The 23238-nt window shown below is 39.6% G+C and overlaps 1 pseudogene across 1 annotated transcript; it reads right to left on the reverse strand.

Moving 5' to 3' along the window:
* Positions 1-292: 292 nt before the first annotated feature.
* Positions 293-697, reverse strand: LOC308430928 (ubiquitin-ribosomal protein eL40 fusion protein-like; annotated as a pseudogene). The gene has a single exon. The product of its transcript is annotated as a ubiquitin-ribosomal protein eL40 fusion protein-like (transcript).
* Positions 698-23238: the final 22541 nt, after the last annotated feature.

Below are 23238 nucleotides of genomic sequence, written 5' to 3' on the forward strand. Positions count from 1 at the left end.
GCATATATGCATACATATATATATATATATATATATATATATATATATATATATATATATATATGAACTGCTTACATTAAAAAATGGAAGATAACTCAAATTAGTAATGTACTTAAAAGCCTTGGAAAAACATCATCAATACCCAACCCCCTGAAAAAAAAACTAGATAGGAATAGTTAATCAAAATAAGGACTGGAATTAAGGAAATAACATTATTTTTTATTTACTGCTCCAATCGATAGAAAGGGACTTAATTTGGTCCCGGTGTCACAGGTCAGGTATGGTCCCAGCTTTATTTGACCTTCTGCTTGGGGCACAGGTTGTTGGTGTGACCGCACTCCTCATGGCGGTTGATAGCATTGGGGTGCAGACAAGCATAGCACTTGCTGCAGGTCATCTTGTCACAGTTGTACTTCAGGGCAAGTTGAAGAAGGGACTGCTCCAGGATGCCACCGTGTAGACGCAGCACCAGGTGCAAGGAGTACTCTTTTTTTGGATGTTGTAGTTGAACAGGGTTTGGCCATCTTCTAAGGTATTTTTCAGTGAATATTAACCTCTGCTGGTCAGGTGGGATGCCTTCTTTGTCTTGGATTGTGGCCTTGACATTCTCGATAGTGTCACTGGGCTCAACTTCAAGAGTGATGGTCTTGCCTGTCAGGGTCTTCCAAAGATCTACATGCTGGTGTCTGCCACACATCTGTCTTGTTGAATAATAAAATAGAAATTTGTAAAGTACAATAAATATATATGAAATAAGATTGATGAACCATTAGCTAGTTTAAACAAAAAAAAAGGGGTAGTATTTAATCCAATTTGTTATTCTGTCTATTATTGGGCAATTGAGATCATTAATATTCTGAGTTACTATTGACAAGTGTATGCTATAGTTCACTAAAATGTAAAAAAAAAAGAAATGGATGAAATTGTTGATATACATACATATATATATATATATATATATATATATATATATATATATATATATATATATCCCTACATTAAGACAGAATAAATAATTTACACAGATCATACTTACAGTACAATAAAGACAATACTTTAAAATCTCTCAACTAAAAAAGTCTAGTGCCAGATGGATCTGGTCCAGAATTCTATCAGACCTTCAAAAGAGAACTAACACCGATAGTCCTTAAATCATTCCATAAAATAGGAGACGAAAAAATATTTCTCAAATCTTTTATAAGGCCAGTATATCACTGATACCAAAACCATAGGCCTACAAAAAAACTTATAGGGCAGTTTTTCTGGAGAGCATAGATGCAAAACTTCTCAATAAAATACTTGCAAATTAAATTCATGACTACCCAAAAATACTATCTAACATGGTAACGTCAGCTTTATCCCAGAGATGCGGGAATGTTGCAACATACATAAATCACTAAACATAACACATCATATAAATAGGCTCAAATATAGAAACCACATGATAATCATATTAGATTCCAAAAAGCTTTCTGACAAAAATTAACATCCCCTCAAATAAAAGTCCTAGAGAATTCAGGACTATGGGATACATATCTCAGCACAATAAAGGTATTACCCAGCAAGTCCATAGCCTGCATCTTTATAAACAGAGGAAAACTCAAAACAGTATTACTAAAATCAGAAACAAGACAAGGATGTCCACTCTCCTGTTTTAATATATTATTCGTCTTAGTTGGACCAATAAAACAAATGAAAGAGATAAGAGGAATAAGAATAGAAAATAAGTCAAAGTTGTTTATTTGTTGATGACTTAATTCTATATATAAAAATCCCTAAAGACTTTACCAGACACCTACAGATGATAAACATAGTCAGCACACTAGCAAGATACAATGTTAATACACACAAAGATCCCTAGCCTGTGATTACAAGCATATGCTGAGAAGAAATCAAGGAAACAATTCCATTCACAATGGCATCAAAAATATTATAATAAATCTAGTCAAGGAAGTGAACAATATATATATATATATATATATATATATATATATATATATATATATACACATTATGTATATATATATATATATATATATATATATATATACATTATGTATGTATATATATATATATATATTATGATGCTAACAAAGGAAGCTGAGGAACATACCATAAGATCCCTCATGCTCATGGATTTTAAGGATTAATGTGAAAAATGCCCATCATTCACAATACAACTGACAGATTCAATGAAGTCCACACCAAAACTTACAGTATAATTTTTTGTAGAATCTGGAAATATAATGTTAAGTTTCATGTGGAAACACACAAGATCCAAGAGAGCCTAAACAATGAAAGGACAACAGGAAATATCATTTGCATAGATTTCAAGTTATACTACAAAGCAATGGCAGTAACAGTGCAAGACCAGCATAAACACAGACAGGTTGATCAATGGAATAGAATTGAGGATCCGCATATAAGCCCACACTCACAGCGTCATTTAGTATTTGACAAAGAGCCCAATAATAACTATTGAATTAAAATATGGCGTCTCTAATAAATGGTGCTGCTCAAATTGGATAGGTACATGAAGAAGGCTGAAAGCAGACTCTTATCTCTAGCACTACACAAAACTCAAATCCAGATAGATTAATGACCTCAACACAAGTTTTGATACTCTGAGTCTAGTAAACAAGCAAGTAGGAAAATCATTTGAACTTAATGGCTCAGGGAAGGACTTTCTGAACAGCACCCCCATAACACAGGAGTAAAATCAGCAATCAGACCTTTTTTAATGCTGTGACCCTTTAATACAGTTTCTCATGTTGTGGTTATCACCCAACTATAAAGTTGTTTTTGTTGCTACTTCATAACTGTAACTTTGCTATGGTTGGGAGTAGTAATATAAATATCTATTTTTTTTACCATCTTAGACAATTCCTGTGAAAGGCTCATATGACCCCATAGGGGTCACAATTCACAAATTGAGAACCACAGTTCTAGAAAATGTGAACATCCTTCTGATGGGGTGCAGAGTTACTGTAAAATACTCAAGAGGAAACATCCAGTGAGACTTCAATCACATCAGTGTAGGGCAGAGTCTTTTTGCAAAGAAAAGAAGGCTCTAGGTCTACAGACAAATGGTGAAGAAGCAGAATGGAGTTGGCTACTGAATGAACTCTCTGTAGTCATACTCAGAACATGATCAAGGGTGTTAACTGAGCTTCTATTACAAGATGAGGCCTAAATCTCTTCTCTACCAGCATCATTATTCAGGAAAATGGGTCTCTAGCTGAAATACAAAATTTCTTGGGTGAAAAAAAAATTACAGGGTTCAGATGAGGATATGTGTTGCTTGTTCTGTTTCTTAAGCCCAGAAGGATGAGTAAATCCTTGAAGGACATCATATTGAACTTGTTTCAAATTCAGCAGCTTTGATTCAGCAAGCCACAACAGTTACAAACAAGGATATCAGTAAGTTCTTGGATGGCATCTATGTGTCTGAAAAAGAAACAGTACAGCATGTTGATGAGTAAGACCTCAGTTACCCAGCTTCAGAATCAAGATCCTGGATTCTAAGTACAGTTCAGAGTATTTTGAGGGAAAAAAAAAAAAAAAAACCTTCTATTCAAAAATGTCCCCAAAATCGGGTGGAGCTAAAATAATCATTCTGAGTGAAGTAGCCTAGAGCCACAGGATAAACATTTTTTTTTTCATTTATGGTCATTACCTGGGAATCTTGAGATATTTGTATTCCTTTTGGAATATCTACTAAGGTCAGGAGATTAGGAAGGGCCATGGGGAAAATTTCAAGGAAGGGGAGATAGAACACAGTGGTACAAAGGGCTTAAGGGGAATTGTGGTAAGGGAAGGGTTAAATCATGATGGCCAGTAGGAGGGGAGGGCTGGTAACAGTCATGAATATAACAAGAGATAACTGACATTAGTAATATTTTGGAAAATTAATATGGAAACCCAGTACTATAGAAGCATAAAAATACATTCACATATTCACAAATATTAAAAAGATTTTAAATGGAGTTACTCTGTAATGAGGTAAGAATATAGTTCCCAGCTACAATAGGCTAACAAATACAAAACTCAGAGGCAGGAATGAGTTACATACTCTGGAGTTGTGGACAGGTGAAGTCCTATAGACCCATAATCATCATAGGCGATTGCCCATATCCTTTACCACCACCCAGAACTTGAGAGTAAGACAACATTGCTGAAGACAACACACCCTTAAGTCATAGTGCAGGGAAACATCAAGCTGGTACTGACTTGGGAACTTCATCATGACTGGCTAGCTTTGTGGTGTTGGAAGGTACTATATGTGCTACTAGAATAGAAAAGTAACTGCCATGACTACCCTGCAAGCCTCAACCATGATCAATCACCCTGGCAAGAAATGACCAGCGGTGAAATTCTGGCACAAATGCCTTAGGAGTTACTATTTGTCAATTGGATTTAAGAATTATTCCACAAGTGGAAACCGTAGCTACAACCTGATATTGGAGCCTAGAACTTATGGCTCTAAGTAATCATGGATCCTAAGGAAAGAACTACAAGTATTCTGTTGAATTAAACCAGTTCCTTGTGACTTACTGTTACACCCATAAATTAGTGCATCTCTAAACCTTCTTCAAAGAAGCTTCCATTTATAGTGGATGGCAATTAAGACAGAGGCCCACAACTGCTCAAGTTTGAGAGAGTTAAAGATTTCAAAATGCTCAGTCTAAAATAAGACATTTATATCACAACTCTATCCCAAAACTTGAGGATTTTGTGACAGAGGGGACAGAAAGATTGTAAGAGCCAAACACAGTGGATGACTGAAAGGAAACAGGATATTCTATGTGTAGCAATGCAGCCGCACCTATGAATTCACTGCCATTGAGACAGCACGCAGGAGATCTACACAAACTCAGTCTGACAAAATTCCAGCAGGAAGAAGGCAAGTGGATATGGAAGTGGATAATCCTAGATTAGGAGGCAATTGATAGAGGTGGGTAAAAGGAGACTCTGCTTTCTTTAAAGATGCTACCCTTAATGGGTCAACCACTGTTCAGTGGAGGCCACACACCCAAGAGTCTATGAACAGCACAATCTAAATTGATGGGTTTAAAATTAATTAAAAATAAAAGAGGGCATAACATGGTTGGATGGATTTGGAAGAGGGAATGAACCTGCTTTAAGTGGGAGAGGAGTGAATATGATCAAAATACATTGTATGACATTCTCAAGGAGTTAATTAAAAATGGGGGTGGGTGGGTATTTGACATTTAAAGGCAGTACCAATGCTAAAAGAGTCTGAGGATCACTCTCAACAGTCAGAGGCTAAGGGAATCAGCCAGTGTACTGACCTGGGAGACTGTCCCAGAGCAACCTTAAAGCATCTTCGGTTGCAGGGTGACCTTGAGAAGACTCTCCAACTCCTGAAGATGAAGCTATTCGCATCTCTCTGCCAGCCTAATCCACCGCACAGCCCTGGCACGAGATGCAAGAAGAGCTAATCTTTCCTCTTTCCCATCTGGGGGGCCCTGCGGGAAGGGGAGTGTAGCAACCAGCTGCCAGCTAAGGGTCAAGAGGAAGATGAGCTGAAAAGGGCAGCCGCACCACCCAGGCAGACACAAGACCCTCTCCTCTGTTTCTCTCGGATCCCTTTCCATCAACCCCAAATGACAAGGCACCAGCGAAAAGTGAGTCTGCGGAGCACCAGGGCCAGGCAAACACAGCGGTGCCGCGCAAGGTGACTAACCTCATCAAGCCATCACAAATTAAATACTGTCTGTGCAGGGGAGTTCATCCCAGCTTGCTCTGGGAACAGGAAGCCCGAATTTTTCATGTTTCAGCCAGATAAGAAGAGGCTGAAACGCAGCCAGCCCGTGCAGGTGAGAGAGAAAGATGTGTGAACCAGAGGCTCAGCGGGCTTTGTGTTAGGTTGGCAACTAATTGCCAGCAGAACACGCTGGTCACTCAGGCGGGTCACTGCCCGCCATTTCACTGACACAAACATGGAACCTGGCAAATTGATCGAAGGCTCCTTTCTTCCCCACCGAGCAGCAACTGCAGAGTAACCAGTCCCTGATGAACCAGTGAGCCCCCCGCCCCCCGGGCCTTTGTCTCAGCACTAGAAGGGTGTTGGTAATATGTGCTTCCTTCCACCGAGGGGCTGAGCACAGGGGGCTTCATTAAGTGTGGTCCATAAAGTGCTCTGAGGTCACCCCAGGAAAGCTGAGTGCCAAGTCCAAGCTATTATCATTAATTAATGATTGTCCATCAAATTATTCACTCTCTGTTTTCAGGTCCAGGAACTTACTGGTGGAAATCAAAGCCCCCTGCCTGTTTTTCAACCCCACCCTCCGACTCCCAGCTACAAACACCCTCATTCTGTCTCTTGCTTGTTCATTTATTTTTAACCCCCTTCACCTTCCTCTGGTTTCTAACTAAAGAGCAATGTGTTTAGCCCAAGCTTTCCCTGTAGTGTTTAGCCCCAGCTTCCCCTGTAAGAGACAGACAGCCTTCCATCCAGAGAACTCCTTGTTAAAGTCAATGCAAAGCAGAGAAGTGAGCAGGGAAGCTGAAACAAACTATGGGCTTTGGCTTGGAATAGGAAGCACAGAGTCCCTTGGGTAGGAAATACTCAGTTCTCCCTAAACAGAGCAGAAAGCTGGAATGTGGAAGTCTTTCTACTCAGATGGTTTCTGCAGATCCACCATCATGACCTCTAGACACCATCAGAAGAGGGCACAGGGAGTTCTCCCGGCCACTTAGCCTATTGACAGGACAGGAGGCCTTTTTTTTTTCCACCTGTACCTTGGGGGTGCAGGAAAACAGTTCCAATTAGCTAGGATAACATTTGTATAGAATCCCCAGCACAGAGTGTGCCTCTGAGATTAAGGAGAGGCTGCTCAGGCATCAGGGAACAAAGCAACCCTATGGAACAATGCACACCTTCCTGTCTTGGCTGCCACCTGGCGCTCACCACACTGGCATCCGAATCAAGGGCATTGTGGATGCAAGACAAGAGAATCCCCAGCGAACTGTAGCTTTTATGAATAAATTGTACTTGCCAAAATTGGCCTGTTGTTTGTGGACATTGATTTATTTTCTCTGATTCTCTCTGATTGTTAGATTTTGGCTGGTGCTCACCCATGTGAAAAAGCCATCTCGAATTGCTGATAAATCTAAAGATAACGGCAGAGGTCAGAAAAAAAAAAAAAAAAACTGGAAGGAAAGGGAAAGAGGTGTGCTTGCTGTACACTGGTAAAATTCTAAAATATGTAAACAGCAATCCTCAGTGCCCACTTTACTGCCATGTCACCTCACTGTGTAATTGGGAAATTAGCTGGGACATTTTCTGGTGCACATTTTGCTTCTAGAGAAATGGAGAGAGAGTGGAGCAGAAAGGAAAGGCTTTGTTCTGAGTGTGTGCTCAAGCATTCTTGTAGATTCCCATCATTCTTTTCCCTTCTGCCTTCTCTCTCTCTCTCTCTCTCTCTCTCTCTCTCTCTCTCTCTCTCTCTCTCTCTCTCTCTCCCCCCCCTCTCTCTCTCTGTGTGTGTGTGTGTGTGTGTGTGTGTGTGCATGCAAGATTTTAAGAAAAGCAATGCCCTGGAAAACAAGGTATAACCCTTGCACTTGCTTTGAGTATACAGCTAGCATGTTCAAGGTCATATAGACTAAAGTAGTCAAGACATTCAAGGGGAACAGTAAGTTCTCTGATTTAGCCTGCCTCCGTGCAGAGATCCTCTCCACTAGAGTTTCAGATCCAGTGTGTGTGTGTCTGTGTGTGTGTGTGTGTGTGTGTGTGTGTGTGTGTGTGTGTGTGTGTGAGAGAGAGAGAGAGAGAGAGAGAGAGAGAGAGAGAGAGAGAGAGAGAGGTCATAAAGAAAGAGATTTTCATCAAGAAGTCACAGGGCACAAGAGGCAAGTGTTCTTTTCTGACTATTTCCACCTTTGCATCGCAGCTTTTGAACATTACACCTAAAATAGGTCAACAGGGATTTGGAATAAAGTGGGATAAGCTGTAGTTAATTATCCCAATGAGCAGAAAGTCTGTGTTTAAACCCTGAGATGGACTTAATCACAAGAGATAAGGATATCCTCCAACATCCACAAACATTTGAAAATTGACCAGAGGGGCACTTTTTCCAGAGAGTGGACTTATGCAATAATTGGGAGCAAATGCAGCAGTTGTATTGTGACCTGTCTCACCAGGGCTCAGCCTCATGCTGGTGCCTAGTGTCATTTTAGGTAACACCCCAGCAGACAAACCTGAAGAAACAAGTGCAGGATCTGATCATTTCTCCACTTCCTCCCTGTTGGGTCAGGTCTACTCAGCAGAACAAACCTCAAATCCAATACAGTAGAGACAGAAGAAGAGTCCAGGAATGGCTGTGGTACCTTGGTGCCGAAACATGAATAACACAAGTGCTGAGATGGACATGAGAGATATTTTAAAGCCTCAGCTTCAGACACACATTGTATTTAAGGGTAGTTTTGCTCCCAAGTAGTCTCATAGGAATGAGCACACAGCAGCCACCTCCTCGGGCCAAGAGCTGCTAAACGGACTAACTTTTACCCTGAGTCAATATTAAATTGATTTACCTGAAGAAAATTTTGAAAGCTGCTAGAGAAAACAGTTTACACTCACCTCAACTGATAGCTCTAAAAAATGGGAAAAAGAAGAAAGAAAGAAAGAAAGAAAGAAAGAAAGAAAGGAAGGAAGGAAGGAAGGAAGGAAGGAAGAACAAAGAAAGAAAGAAAGAGCAAGAAAGAGAGAAAGGAGGGAGGGAGGAATGGAGGGAGGGAGGGAGGGAGGAAAGAAAGAAAAGACAGGAAGAAAGAAAGAAAGAAAGAAAGAAAGAAAGAAAGAAAGAAAGAAAGAAAGGAAGGAAGGAAGGAAGGAAGGAAGGAATGAAGGAAGAAAGGAAGGAAGGAAGGAAGGAAGGAAGGAAGGAAGGAAGAAAGAAAGAAAGAAAGAAAGAAAGAAAGAAAGAAAGAAGAAAGGAAGGAAGGAAGTCAGGAAGGAAGGAAGGAACAAGTAGTTTTCAGTTACCTTAATGAAGCAAAGAGAACAGCAGAAAACTTTCCACAAATTCATTCCCAATCATCAAGCAACTTCACCCACAAAGGTACTGAATATAACAGATAGAAGTCCTGAAACTTTGTCACCAGTCCTGTAGTTGCCCACTGGCTTAACGTTTAAATATTTTCATTTGCCCACTTGCCATATATTGTACATCATGTTTTTCAGGCCAAAAATCAGACTTACAATTATCCCAAAACCTCAAAGGTCCTACAATTCCTTTGAAGAGTGGTTGGTGTGTAACTGATGATAGGTATTAATGATAAAATGAATCGATCTGACAAGCATTATAGGTATTGAAATATTTGCATAAATCTAAGTCTACACTCAGAAGATCTATGGACAATCTATGAGCTGAAGACATACAAGAAGGACACAAGGAGAGTGAATTGTATGAGGGTTATGCCAAGGCCCTGGAACATACAATCAGAAGACAAAGGCAAGAAGGAGTAATGAGTCACTGTACATGTGACCTGCATTTTAAAGCAAGGTTAAAGCTTTGACAAAATACAGTGGAGGTGGGTACCAGGCTAACTATATAATAAAACCACAGAGAATTGACCATCATGGTGAAACCAGAATATAGCCACACACTGGTGTCTGCAGTGGTACCTAGGTGAGCTAGGGACTCTAAAGTGCAGGATTTTGCTGCAGAATCATCTCACTGGCCTGTTTCCAAGAGTAATATACCAAGGAATCAGAGAAATAAGGTACCTTGCTGAATCACAGCACAAGAGGTGATCACAGGATTTCAAATCCCAGGGACTATGACTTAGAGACCCTGAACTTCACAGATCTCATTCCTGCTCCTGCCCACTGCCCTCGCCAGGAGGCCCTGTGAGAGACCTTGAGGTGACACATGCCCAACCTTCTGCCAGACTTTCAAAGCAAGCACTGCACTTCTAAGGTGAGAACAGATATGGAAAATTTCAGCCCAAGGAGAGATTCTCCCTCAAGGCTGTCAGGCATACCTGAAAGCAGAGATTTCTAATGGAAGTGCCAATCCAACTGTGCCTACACTATGTGAGTGTGACACTCTTCTCAAGTATGAGCCCTTTAATAAGAACTAGCGCTGGAATGATGCTTGCAAGGATGTCCAGCATATGTAGTGATGTTTTTCTAGATTATTACCTCTTCCAATCTGTTCCATTTCTAACTAAAAAAAAAAAAATGTGCAGGTTTGGGGGAAGGGGTGGGAGAGACAGTGCAATAAAAGGGTGTTTTGTGACTGGAAAAAAAAATCAAGTATGAAGGACACTGGTTTCTGACTCCAGGCAACTGTCACAGGGAGGCTGTGATAACCCCGGGGCTCTGGGAGAGTTCACCAGGGTTCAGTTCCCTCCTGGCCAGATTCTGAGCCTCTTAGCAGAGTCCAGGTATTGCCCCAGAGTCGCTGTCCTTCCTCTTGCAGTGGCATTTAGACACAATAGAGCAGAACAAGATCTCCTATGAGGTAGCATCAGCACAAAATGCAACTGTGGAAGTAACTGTGGTTGATGCTTGCACAAAAGGAAGTCATCCTCCAGATCTCCTATGAGCTCCTTCAGTGACCCACCACCATATACCAAAGTCATGTGAAAATTCACAAGTTACAAAGTAGGGGGAGGAAGAGGAGAAGGAAGAAAAGGAGGATGAGGAAAGGGGGGAATAGAAGGAGGACTTAAGATCTATACAGACCATCAGGTTGCAAAACCTAAAACAAAACAAAAACTGACCCATTATCACGAGGAATCTATACACACGTTTACACACATGCATGTGTGCGCACACGTGTACTCGCTCACACACATAACTGCTATGAGTGCACATATAAACAGAAGTATGTTTAATTCAAAGCTACAGCAAGCCTCTACACTATAAATGCCTGTGTCTATGCAATACACTTTTGCTATATCAGAATGCTACACCAGAAAGCTATTAGTTTCAATCTTTCCCTCATGCTAAGTGGAAGCAATTTAGCTAATTCTTGCATGACTTTCCTTCCATTAGCAGAGTTCCAATCCTCTTTCAATGGCTTGCTAATTTTAAGGATTACAAAACCCCCTCCTCCATTTGTAACTTTAGATAGCATTTGCTAACGTGTGTCCAAGGCCCCAGGAAAGGTGGCACATCCACAAAGGAAAGTCAGTGGTGAGCAATGTCTTGACTTCTTAGGGTTCATATTTATACAATACTGGCTCTAGGAAAACTTGTAGAATAGAGAACACAAACTTTGCCAAACACTCCTACCAGAATTTCATGCACCTCAATTTTAATTGTTTTCTTAAAATTGCAATTATCTGAAGGGATGGATAAGTGGGAAATTCTGATAGAAAGTTAACTTGTCAACTTTATACAGCATAATGTAGAGTAACTGCAAAAGTTATAATCTCCTCCCCACCACTCCCTGGATATGCTTTTCTTCACAGTCCTGGAGGGAATCTAAAAGAGAATGACAGGGCATTGAGTTTGTCTGGGTTTGGAATAGTTTTAGACAGTAAAATTAACAGTAAATGAAATGCCACAATCTCCAGTGTCCTCTTCAAATAGATAAAGTTTTGAATTTCATCTCTTAATTCTATTCTCTTCAAGTGCTCCCTGATAGAGAAAAGTATTTTCTACAGGTACAGGTGTGAGATATCCTTGGCCATCATGGGTCAGGAAACGTTGCTGTGACCTAGAGAATTCTTAGCCCTGTAGGCCTGTCCTCAAAATAAACAGAATATTATGGTGACCACTGAGTCTCACATGTTTGTGGCAATGAAGCTGATACTAGTCCCAGTAGGAGGGGCAGAATGTCACTGGTCCTCAGATGGTATATCATCACCCATTGCCACCTACCATAGGTAAACAATCCTGGGACATGTTTGAATGCAGAGAAAGACATTTAACTAAAGACCAGGCTCCATGACTCCATCTTTGCCCACAATGGGGTGACACTCTCCTCAGCAGTGCAGTTGTTTTGGAGTCAGGAACACTCCTGAAAGAAAACTCAATAAACTCACTGGCTCGTCAGGGGAGATGCTGATCGAAGGTTTTCTTCCCTCACTCATTGGTACCTATCTGTGGTAAACCGACTCTTGTCTCGGGAAAATAGTGTGATAGTCCAAAAGTTAGAAGAGTTGAAAGCTTTGGCTTCCTAAACTTAACAGAACACAAATCTTTCCTCTTCGTTTTAAACCCAACATTAGTAATACTTCAATGGTGAACTCAAGCTATATGAGTATTCTTCAGAGTGGCATTTTCTCATAACCACAGAGTGCGTGCTATAAATTAAAGTCCTCAAAAACACACCACACTGAAGATGGGATGCCATGATTGTGAAAATGTGAAGTGTTGCAGATCCAGAGAGAAAGGATATTGGACTGTGTCTAGTGCCCTTAGTAACCATTATTACCCACTTCTGTGTCTGATACTTGTATCAGATAACACTTTTGGAATGTATTAACAGACCCACTAGCTTCTACCAACCTAAAACTAAAAATATAATCAGATAATGCCTGAAACCTGAGGAAAAGAACACTTAGAGTTGCATGGTTAGAATGCAGGGGGAATCTCCAGGACTAGGGAAGAGGAAGGGGACACAGTAGCCAGTAGAAGCAGGAGATAAAGCCAACCAGCCATGTGAGGAACTGCCTGTCATCTCCTGGTCCCAATTTTATGAAAATATGACTTTTCTCTGTTCCTGAGATTATGAAAGTCCATAAAACTAATTCCATGTTGAAATGAGTTACCCAGAGTAACCAAAACCTATTTTCCAAGTCTATGGCCACTCATAGTTGGCTCAGAGTAAGTGTTCAACTATTTCTGTTAGAGTAACAGTATATGTGTACCATCATGAGAGAAAAACTCAGGAGTTGGTTCTCTTCTTCCACTGAGTGGGTCCTGAGGATGGAACTCATGTCCTCAGCCTTAGTGGTAGCAAGTACTTTACCCCAGAGAAGTTATCTATCTGGGCTGAGACTTGTGTTTGATGTCAGCCATAAGATACATAGAAATATCTCTAAGGCCAGACAGATACTGAAATCTCTACTTCATTTGCCTCTATGTCTTTAAAATTATGACTTAAAAGTATGTTTATAAATTGCAACTGTACCTGTGAGGGGAGCAAATTAAGCTTGCATGGCCATTCTCTTTCAGAAACATCAGGAAGCTGATCATAATCTGTTCTAGAAACAGAACAGGGGACAAGAAGAAAGTATTACGTTCCAGAAAGTTGCTGGGGAAAAACATAGGAATATGCTAGATGTCTGCAGAATAGAGCCAAGGATGGCAAACCAGAAAGCTGGCAGATGCAAGATGCATGGCATTGACCATTTCTGACCAGTGGTTCAAGGTCTGTCTGAAAAAGTCGGTATCTTTATCTTTTTAAAATGGATAACCATCCCTAATTACATAACAAAGCTGGCCCTTGGCTTACAATGGAATCATACCCTGATAAAGACTTCATACACTGAAAATTGTTGGAGATTGGGGCTAATGGATGCTTTGAATCTGCATGTGCAGAAACTGAAGGAGATTGTTCCAAAATGGTTTTTGATCTATCATTAAAGATGTCAGTGGCTAATAGTTGGGCACAAGGTGGAACACTTAGAGTTGCATGGGTAGAATGCAGGGGGAATCTCCAGGACTAGGGAAGAGGAAGGGGACACAGTAGCCAGTAGAAGCAGGAGATAAAGCCAACCAGCCATGTGAGCTCTCAGGTAAGTGGCTAGGAAGTAGAATCCTCAACTGAAGAATTATTTTCATCAGATTTGCCTCTGAACATATCTGTGGGATGTTTTCTTGATTAATGATTAGTGTTGGAGGACCCAGCCTGCCGTGGGAGTTGGCACTCAGCAGGTGGCCTGGATTTTGTGAAAAAGCAAGCAGAGTAATGAGTGTTCTTCCATGGCCTCTGCTTCAGCCCTTGCATCCATCCAGGTTCCTGCTTTGAGTGTCTGCCCTGACTTTCTCTTGATAAAGAACTATAACCAGTAAACCAAATGAACCCTTTTCTTCCCAAGCTGATTTTCATCTGGGTGTTTTTTTATTACAGTTACTGGGAAGTAAACTAATAGAGACACAAAGATCATCTTATATCAAGTCTGGATGTAATTTACTGAGTATATATGTCAAAACATCCTGAAAACACAGTGACCTATGAAGACTGCACTCTTTCTGACTGTGATTACAAGGCTGACTGGAGCTGTACTCACTTCTACTACCGAGGATCCCAGGAGGGATCATGCCACACATCAACAACCTGGGAAAATATTAAACTCAAAACTAGAAGTACAATTTCCACGAAAGGACTCTAGTGTTGTTTGTGTAACACTGTAAAAACATGTAAGTTGGGGGTCATCTTTAGTTTCCAAAACAAGATCTCTTTTGAAGAGGGTGATTGGAGGGTATAAATACATAGAAAATAAAAAGTTACATAAGGCATAAAAGTATCAAGACTATTAAAATTCTTTGCAAAACAGGAAATAATTTTGGGAGTGAGAAATGGGAGTATCAGTACTGAGTCCGAGCTCCACTGCTGGTATGTTATCTTAAAAAGGAAATTATTTTCAGTTTTTCCTTTCTATTCTTTTAAATGTTTTAAATCTTTTTTAGAATTAAAACATCATCTATTCATTCCCCTTATTCGCTTTCCTCCCTATTTCCGCCCCCCATATATCCCACACCCCTTTCCTCTCTCTTAAGTTCATGTCCTCTGACACCTTTTTGATTATTAGTTATTACATATTTTTGCTAAATGTATAAATATATTTAGTCCATTTAACAGTACTTGTATGTATATGGTTTCAGGACTGTCCACTTGGTATTGGAAAGCTGACTAGTGGGGTTCATCTGCAGGGAAGACTATTTTATTCCTTCATTGCCTGTATTTCATTGTCTAGGGCTAGATATTTCTGAGATTCCTTTTCATGTCTGTTGTTGTCCCTGTTCTGGTCCTGTTTAGGCAGCCTTGTTGTTGAGACTTCATGAGTGTAACTTTCTAGGCATTTCTAGGAGTTGCAATCTATCAAAAGACATCTTGACCCTTGACTCTTACAATCATTCTTCCCTCTCTTCTTTTGTGTTCCTTTAGTATTCCATTCAGAAGTGGTGTAAGATGGGTAAGCTGGGCCTGAGTGCCCACAAACACTAGTTCTCTGCAACTTGATTCATTGTGATTTTCTATTACAGTCTCTGTTTGTTGCAAAGAGAAGTTTCTGTGAGTATAACTATAAATATTTATAATGTGGTTAGGAATTATAGTGTGTGTTTGTGTGTGGAGGAGTGTGGGTGTGTATAGGCATACACACTTGTGGGGGTGGAGAATGTGACTCTGGTGTATTCATATGTGTACACCAGTGATACTCTTATCTCTACCCCTTACATTTTTTGGAGTCATAACTATACATGATCACATCCACTTCACCTAGCTTTTTACATGGGTTATGGGCTTTTTACAAGACTCATGCTTATGTTGAGAGAACAAGCAGTCTTACCTGCTGATCTATCCCCTTATCTCCAAGAAAGTTTTTATTTGAGCATCTATTTCCTCTATTGAAAAGTTACTAAGAGATGTACCCTCGAGGGACTAAGAGTTAGATAGCTATTAGGCAGAGTTAAAGAATAGACATGGTTATATAATAAAGACAGTCAACTTCCAAGATGCCCTGCTCCTTCTTCAACCTCTTGAATTGACCAGCAACCCACTTGCTGATGAACTGGCTCAATAATTTTAATCTTGATCAAGACATATCTCACAATGATTGTGGACCAATCAAACATCCCATCTTTCTTCAAACTGGTCCACCCTAAAATTGAAGAGAAAAATTTCTCAGAGGCTTTAAAAGCCCAGCCCCAGAAAAAATAATGGCTCGTTCAGCTTTGTTAGTGCTCCCCTCTGCTTTGCAGAGTGTGGAGAGCAGGTGTGGCGGCAGTTCCAAGATGGCGCTTGGGACTCCTGCCAAGTCTTGTGACTAGCACCTGACTTCCTCCTGCCCCCCCCCCCCCCAGAGATTAGCCACTCCCTCTGTGCAAGCTACGCATGCGCACCCATGATGCAAGATAAGGCCAAATGATGCAGAACTAGGAACTGCAGCCATGCAACATGGACTGAGAAGGTGGAGTTGAGAGAGGATAAAAGGGACTGCGCTTGGAGGCGGAGAAAGAGAGAGAAGGAGAGAGAGAAGGAGAGACAGAAAGATTTTCACTTGCACGCTATAAGGTTCCTGAATAAATCCGCTTTGAGTAGAATGCTGTGTCGTTGCTCCTTTTCTGCTGGTCAGAAACGGTAGCTACAGCAGAGGACCTTCTTTCTCTGTATTCTGCTGCATATGTGTGTTTCCATACCCTCACCCTCACCTTCTTTCAACTGCTCATTTTTTTCTATGCTGTTTGAAATTTCTCTACTACTATTTGTTGTACTTCATTTTTTTTCACTGCCTTTTAATTCTTTAATGGGCAGAGAAAAACAAATCTGACCAAGACCTCTAAACTCCCCCATTTCAGGACCCCAAGACTGTAGGATCATGTACAATTTAAATAATAATAATAATTTAAATAAATGTTCTTTAAAACTAATGAAGAGTATTCCCCAAGTTCAAACGTGGACATTTCACAACACCGGAGTCGCTAATACCTAATTCTAATTACTAATCTCAGTAGTAGTTGTATAATTATCGATAGTATTACTATGTCTTCACTAGACATTTAGCATGCCATTCTAGAAGTACTAATACTTCAAAATCATCTTCATTCTTGGAAAAGAATATCATTATGTTTATTATTCTCAGTCTCCAGACTGGAGCTTAAGCAACATATCCAAGGTTACTGCTACTTGGTAGGGGAGGAAGAGTTAAGCTCACAGCTCTGTGATTGTCCTCACCTCAGATTTTTGCTAGCTTTCCTTACTTTTACTCAGCAAAATGCATTTGCACCTTGAGACAAAATTCCCCAGGACCCTGTGAGCAGTTCACTTTGTGGAGCAGTCATCAGGGCCCCTTCTATGAGCACAATAGGCTCACCTGCCTGCCACATAGACTTGCAAATTGAAGACTCTGCTTTGATCTTAAAATTCTATGGTGCTTCTTGTGCTGTGCTGTATATAATCACCACATTTCTCAGTCACTTAAGAAATTTAATGAGGCCAGATAAGTTTTTAACTTGCTTCCCATTATTTTTACTGGAAAATTCCTATCTCTCACCAACTCTTGGGTGAGATTTTGCTTTTAATCACTATAAATATTATTTGACAAGTTTCCCAGCTCCTATTTGGCCTTGCATTTGAAAGTCTGGTGTGACTTCTGTCCAGTTAAGATAAACACTTACCTCCCCCTTTCCACTGGCTATCCAACATGGTGGTGATTGTTTTTCACAAGAATGACTCAGATGAGTTAATGTTCAACTATTATACTTTAAATGAATCTCTTGAACCTTGAATTCTGTCTGTTGCTTTCTTCAAGTGGCAGGCTTCTTAGCCTCTGGGATGGCTGTTCTGTTATCTTGAATATATCTGGAATTTCCTGAAACCTAAAACACATATGACTGGGCATATCTGTAAGGGATATTTTTCTTAGTCAAATCATTTGAAGTGGAAAAACCCACTTCTAATCCAGTGGAAAGATAAACCTTATAATCTGAATCTACCTTTAATGTAGGCAACACCTTCTGCTGAAAGCTTATATAAAGGACATGAAGAAAGCTCCCTTTCTTTGCCTGTTTGCTCTTGCCTTCTTAGTAAGTCCTTTTTTTTTTCACCAGCATTAGAGCCTATTTATGCCAGGTTCAAGCATATACTAAAGACCAGTTGAGCCATTCAGCCTCATGCATGGAACAATTTATAGATTTTTGGACCTTCCATTCATAGGCATTCATTGTTCATTTAGATAAACCACAGTTTATAAGTCATTGTAATAAATTCTAGATGTGTGGTGTGGTGTGGTGTGATGTGTGTGTGTGTGTGTGTGTGTGTGTGTGTTACTCATATGGTACCAGAAGTAGTTCTAGAACAACAGATGTATAAGAGGGACAATATTAAGTATTATTAAGTATCTGGAATAGGCTTTTCAATTGCCAATATCTACAGGTTACTGAATCCTTAACTAAAGCTTCTCCTGGGAGCTCAGGACATACTGAAAGAAAATTGTATGAACTATTTTACAAACTTAAGACAAATGTATTTGATTATCCCAATCCACCCTTTGTGAGAGGAAATAAATTTGGTGACTCTGTATATAAAATTTTTGACTTTTTTTTTGAAAAAATAAGAAAGATGATGATGGTTGGTTGCTTCTAAAATCTCTGGATAAACTGACAAAGGAAAGGAATGAGCTTCCTGATATAACTAACCAACTTCTTGCATCCCAGAATGTGAAAATGGACAACAGTGATCTCCATGATAAAACTGATTTGTTGCAGATGTACATAAATAGTCTAAGATTGATAAATATGTCCTGGAATAGAATGTTCTCTCCAATAGCCACAGAACTTGAGTTACAGAAAATCAAACTAAGGGCCTCATTATAAGGTCAGCTGAATTAGTGAGAAAATTCAATCCAGACTCAAAAAGTGTCAGCAATTAAAATAAGGGCATTTTTGGGTAAAGAATGTGATGGATATGTAGAGGAGGGTTCTACTGAAGCTTAAAACTTTAGACCCTCCTCAAGGGTCTATCTCACCCGAAGAAGTAGTCTCTCCACCCTGAAATTTTGCCATTTTACCTTTGACTGAGGAAATTAATCCTTCATTATCTGCTAAACCAGCAGTGACTTTCTCTGAAGAAAATGCCAGAAAGACAATATTGATTTCCCTCAGGGCTGAACAATAGTTGCCTCTAGACCAATTTTGCCAGATTCAAGGCAAAGCAAGCTCCTAGAGGGGAGATATAAAGTATAGTCCAGGAGGAGGTATGCTGTACTATTAAGGAGCTTAATGAGTTTGCTAATTCATTCAAGCAGAAGTCTGGGGAATATGTGTTGGAATGGATTTTAAGGTTGTGGGATAATGGTAGAAAAGACGAAAAATTAGATCGGGCTGAACTTATTGATACAGGCCGTCTGAGTGGAGATTCTGTGTTTAATACAGAATCTTGCACAGTTAAAAGATGGTATCAAAAGTTTGTTTAAATGGTTGGCTGAAGCATTTGTCAAAAGATGGCCAACTGAAAAGGAGTTGGAGATGCTTGATAACCCTTGGCTTAGTGTCAATGAAGGAATTTTAAGGTTGAGAGAAATTGCAATGCTAGAGTGGGTACACTGTGTAAACCCAATCTTCCACAATGGTAAGGCCTAGAAGATATGCCCTTCACTAATCCCATAAGACACAAAATAGTGAAAAGGGCACCAGTATGTTTGAAGTGCTTTGTAGTTGCCTTTTCTCTTGTGCCAGACCTTAGGGTTGAAGTTTCTACTGCTCTGTTGGATGAATTCAATGCAATGAGTTTAATAGAGCCCCTAAGTATCAGAGGCCAGGTGGCAACACGGAATTACTAAAAGGATTGTAATCATAGTTATCATAATGGACTGCATAGACAAAGCAATGTCTATAATGGTCTGACCCATAATGGCCAGGACAGGCAAAATGCATTTTATGGTGGCATGACTCATATGGTCCTTTGGTATTGAATAATCAATCATGATGCTTCTAGGCATAAAACAGAGAAGAAGCCTACTGCATTTCTGTTTGGTCTGAATAAGTGTAAACATTTTTTAAACAAATAAAAAAGGTACATTGCATTGTAGCACCTAAAGAACATTTTCAGACTTGGTTAGTTAGTCAGTTAGTTAGTCAGTTAGTTAGTTAGTTAGTTAGTTAGTTAGTTAATTGGTTGGTTGGTTAGTTAGTTAGTTAATTGGTTGGTTGGTTAGTTAGTTAGTTAGTTCGTTAGTTTGTTGCAAGTTTGTAGACCTAGAGGCCCTTTAATGAAATGACACTTGGGTACCCCTGAAGGGGACTTGGATAAAATATATAAAGGTTTTACACTTAGCCTTTCTCTATTCCTTCCCCAGAGGCCTTGTACAAGGGTAACTATACACTGGGGGAAGAAAACCATCAGAGTTTTGTGGCAGTCTGATTCATAGTAGATCCACTAGGTCCCTGAACTCATCCTGTTGTTTTCCTCCAGTCCCAGAATACATACTTGGAATGGGTATCCTTAGAAGTTGACAAAATCCTCACATTGGTTCCCTGATTTGTGGAGTGATCCTATTGTGATTGGAAAGGCTAAACAGAAGCCTTTATAGTTATAATTGCCAAGGAAAATGATGAATCAAAACCAGTATTACATCCCCACAGGAACTTTAGAAATTAATGGCACCATCAAGTATTTGAAAGGTAATTGGGTGGTAGGGTTCCCACTATATTCCCCATAAACTCTCTTATCTGGCCAGTGGGGGGGGGGGGGGAAACAGATAGGTCATGGACAATGGTAGTTAAGTGCTGAAGACTCAACTGAGTAGTGACTCTCATTTCAGCTTCTGTACCAGATGTTGTATTTCTGCTTGATTATATTAACACATCTCCTGGTACATGGTATGCAGCTACTGACATAGCAAATATCTCTATTCAGTATGTGTCCCTAAGAACTACCAGAAGCAATTTTGTTCCAATTGGCAAGGCTAACAGAATACCTGTGAATCTTTACCTCAGGATATATTAATTTTCCTGCCTTGTTTCATCACTTAGTTAAAAGAGATCTTGATCCTCTATCTCTTCCACAAAATATCACATTTGTTCACTATATTGATGACATTGTGTTGATGATATCAAGTGAGAATAAAGTAGCAACCACTTTGAATTATTGGTAACATATATGAGCATCAAAAGATTGAGAAGAGAATCCATTAAAATTCAAGGGTCATCTACCTCAGTGAATTCCTTAGGTGTCCAGTGGTATTAGAGTTACAGAGATATTTCTTTTAAGGTGAAGGATAAGTTATTATACCTGTCACCTCCCAACACCAAGAAAGAAGCACAATAGCCTCATGGGGTGTGTCATATGATTGGTTTACTAAATAAGACTAGGGCCTGGTTTACTGATGACTCTGCATGTTAGGCTGGCACTACCAAGGTGTTATCTGTACTATCATAATTTCTTTCTCAGACAACAATAAAATTCTTCACAGTGGGAAGAACTTCAGACAGTACACATGGTCAAACATTTTGTATGGGAGAAAAAATGGCATATATGATATTGTTCACTGATTCATGGTTTGTAGCAAATGAATTGGCTGCATGGTCAGGGACTTGGAAAGTACATGATTTTATAAACTGGTGAGAAAGACATCTGGGAAGCTGTATGTGCATAGGAGAAGGATGTAAAGATACTTGTGTCTTATATGAATGCTCATCAAAAGGTAACTTCATATGAGAAGTTCAATAATCAAAGAGATAAGATTCTGTGGACAGGCAGCCACTATCCCATGTCATTCCTGTCATTGTCCTATAGGATCATGAGTAAATAGCCATAATGGCAGATGGGAGTTATTCTAAATCATGAATCTCCACTCACCAAGGCTGATTTAACTACAACTGCTGCTGAGTGACAGATTGGTAATAGTAGGAACAACTAAGTCCCAAATATGGCACCCTTTCTCACAGTAACCAGCAGTGATCTGGTGGCAGTTTGACAACAGTGTACTGCTTCTTCCTTGAACAGGACAATTCTGTATTCTTATTGAAGTAAACATGTACTCTGGTTATGGATTTTCGTTTCCTGCAAATAGCCTTTTTTTTTTTTTTTGACAAAACCACCATATGTGGACTTGCAAAATACCTTATCCAACATCATGGCATTTCACACAGTATCATTTCTCACTGAGAAACTTACTTTATAGCCAGAGAAGTGCTTTGGTGGGTGTAAAATAATGTAAGCCACTGGTATTACCACATATTCCACCATCATAAAGCAACAGGCTGATAAAAAAATGAAAGCACCTTTGAAGATATAGTTACAATACTAATTAGGTGACAGCAGCTTGAACGGTGGGGTCCAGGTTCTCCAGAATGTGATATATGCTTTAAATCAACATTTACTATAGGTGACAGTTTCTTCCATAGCCAGGATCCATGGGTTCAGGAATCAAGGAGCAGAAAGGAAAATAGTTCCACTATCACCTGCAGTCAGACACTAGGAAAACTTTGCTTCCTGTTACCATGACTTTAGGTTCTGCTGGCCTAGAAGTTTTGGTTCTAGATGGGGGAAAGCCACCGGCCAGGAACCAAAACAAACATTTCAATGGATCAGAAGTTCAAATTTCCCCAAAGTTACTTTGGGCTTCCTGATGCTCTTAAACCAACAGCCAAAGAAAGAAACAACTGTGTTAGGAGTGATGATCCAGATTACTAAGTGGAAATTGGATTGCTTTTCCAAAATGGGGGTAAGAAAAAAGATTAGAGTGCTGGAAATCCTTCAGTGAGTGCATCTCTTGGTGATACCATGCCCTATGATTAAAGTCAATGCAAAACTACATCAACCTAAAACAGACAGGAAAACACAAAAGGCACAGATCCTTTAGAATAAAAGTTTGGGTCACTCTGCCAGGAAAAGAACCAAGACTTGCTGAGTGCATGCTGAGGGTAGAGAAAATACTGAATGGGTAGCAGAGGATGGTAGTGATAAATACCAGGTAGGACCATGTGACCAGTTGCAGAAATGAGGATTATAACTGACATGAGTATTTCTTTCCTGCTGTGTTTTGTTAAGGATTGTTTTGCACAGATATTTATGTTTTCTCCTTTTGATTCTTTATCATGTCATTTAACATCAATTAAGAGATTATCAATAGCCATCATATTTAAGATTAAGAGACATACTAAGAGATTGAGTCTAAAGGGATGTTGTCACCTATTCTAATTTTATGATGTGTTTGCAATTAAACAAGAAAGAATTATAACACGTTAGGCATAATTATGAGCTGGTTAAATGGGTAATGCATGTGCAATTTTATATGCAATAGTTATATCATATTTAGGTGTAACTGTGACCTGGTTATTAGTGATACTAAGAAATTAGGTATGACATAAAGAGATAAGATTGTCAGTGTGACAAGGAATGGATGTGTGATGGCTAGTTGTTAACTTGACTACATCTGGAACTAACTAAAACATAAATGACTGAGCACACCCACAAGGGTGTTTTTGTTTTTTTGTTTTTTTTTTTTTTTGTTTTGTTTTTTTTTACTTATTTATATCCTTTGAAGTGGGAAGTCTGACTTCTAATCCAGATCTTCGATCTTTGGAAT

This window comes from Micromys minutus, assembly GCF_963924665.1.
Source record: "Micromys minutus genome assembly, chromosome: 16".
Lineage (NCBI taxonomy): Eukaryota > Metazoa > Chordata > Mammalia > Rodentia > Muridae > Micromys > Micromys minutus.